This window comes from Arachis ipaensis, chromosome B04 (assembly GCF_000816755.2).
Source record: "Arachis ipaensis cultivar K30076 chromosome B04, Araip1.1, whole genome shotgun sequence".
In the NCBI taxonomy this organism is placed as follows: Eukaryota; Viridiplantae; Streptophyta; class Magnoliopsida; order Fabales; family Fabaceae; genus Arachis; species Arachis ipaensis.
The window spans coordinates 53753292-53755526 of NC_029788.2; positions in this window are offsets into that span (position 1 = coordinate 53753292).

A 2235-nucleotide genomic window follows, 5' to 3' on the forward strand; every position below is an offset into this window, starting at 1 on the left:
ATATTTAGGTACCTGCTGAATAACATCAAAAAGAGGAACAGTTACCTCAACCTTTTTGAATATTTCTACCATTTTGGGGTCGGGTTCCAGCTGCTTCCTGGGTTTCCTTGCAATTTGTGGAAATGGAATAGGAGTAGTGTTTTTCGTGGTGTCTGCGCCTTTTGGTGCTTCCTCCTGTGGTTGAGCTATTATTTCTTTGGCTATGTCCGGTATATCCTCTTCCTCTTCAACATCTTCTATTTCTACTACCTCTTCAGCTGAGGTGTGTTCTAGTGGGCTTGGTTCCTCCTGATTCCTCTCCTGCAGTGTGGTTCCAGACCTTAGGGTGATGGCATTAATGCCTCCCTTTGGATTGGGTAATGGTTGAGAGGGGATTCCAGTGGAGCTTGAAGGTTGGTTACTAGAATTCTGCGTTGATCCAATCTGTGACATAAGAGCTTGCAAAGTAGAGATGAGACCATTCATACTGGCATTAATACTATTCATGATGTTACATTCCATGGTCTGTTGTCTTCGCTCAAAAGATTGTAGTAGCTCTTCATTAGGAGATAAAGAAGAATGAGTAAATTGAGAGGTCTGCTGTTGATTGTTCTGTGGTCCTTGGTTTTGCCTCAGGTGAGGTACGCTATAAGGTTGATTCTGCTGCCTGTTGTTGTTATTATTCCATCTCTGATTTCCCTGATTATCTCTGCCTCTTCTGTTATTGTTGTCCCTCCAATTTAGGTTAGAATTGTCCTGCCATCCATGGTTATTATTTCCACTTTGATTGTACCCTTGGTTGGGGCGGTCATAGAAGTTATGAGTGGATGCCACCATGTTGTCTTCTTGTTGGAGCTGCGGGCATTCATCAGTGTAATGGCTATAATCAGCACAGATTCCACAAATTCTCTGTGGGACTAATTGTTGGTTTTACTATGGCGAAGGAGGTTGAGCTTGCTGAGCTTGTTGTTGATTCAATTGCATCTGCTTCAGCAAGTTGGTCATCTCACAAATACTCTTAGCTAGAGCAACAGTCTCTCTGCTAGAGGATACTTTCCTGAACAATTGTGGAAATATCCTTCCTCAGTTTATCAGTAACTTCAGATGGAAAGAATTTCTCCAAAAACTCCTTTCTGAGTGTCCCAGTTGGATACATTTGCTAGAGGTTGAGTGTAGTACCACTCTCTTGCTTTTCCCTCAAGAGAAAACGGAAAAGCTTTCAGCAAAATTGAAGTTTCATCAGTACCATCATGCTTGACAGTAGAACAGGCTGCCTGGAAATCTCTCAAGTGCTTGATAGGCTCTTGAGCAGGTAGGCCATGAAACTTGGGCATCAAATTTAGCAATGCGGTCTTTATTTCAAAATCTGTAGCTATAGCTGGATGATGCACTTGAAACGGTTGCATTGTAAAATCAGGGACTCCTTCCTCCTGGATGGTAACTCTCCTAGCTGCCATGTCTTCTGCACGTAAAACAACCGAATCAGTAGAACAGGGGCTGGTTTCTTCCTCAAGTTCACTTTCAGATCCGCCTCAGATCGGACTAATCGACGCTGTTCTTGCCTTATTCGTGAAATAGTCCTTTCAATTTCAGGATCGAATATTAGCAAGCGCGGATCAGGAAGTGAACCCGTCATTTGACGAAAGAAACATGCAGCTCATAGTAGCAAAATAAAATAAAATGCAAATAAATAAATTCTAATTAATAACTTTAGCACTCTATTGCAACTCCCCGGCAACGGCGCTAAAAATTGATGAGACGCAGAAGTTGGTGAATTAAAAATTATTAAAATAGTTACGTTGCAAGTATAGTTCTTAACCCACCGAAAATCTGCCTATCAATTTAGAAATATGTCACAGAGAGTTTAAATTAAAAATTACTGGGAGTTGGAGTCCCAGGTCATCTCCCAACGAGTTAAAGAAAAGTGTGCTATTTTATTAATCAGATGTTCCAAGAAGTTGAGTTAAGTAGATGGAAAATTAAATTGACAAAATTTAAATAATATGAATAAAGGCCTTGACTGGAAGTTGATTAGTTGGAATCTCTATTATTGATGGAATGATCTCAAGATTAATTTATAATTAATGGTTGTTCTGTTTAGGTATCCTTTACTAGGTAAAGGAAAGTCAAACAAGTTGGAATGCTAGATCTGTTCACGAGTTGCAACCCACTTAGTTCAAAGGGATTGGTGTTAGTGATTAGATAACAATCCAACGGTTAACCCAATTACAATTTTTCTTTCAATCCTTCCAACTA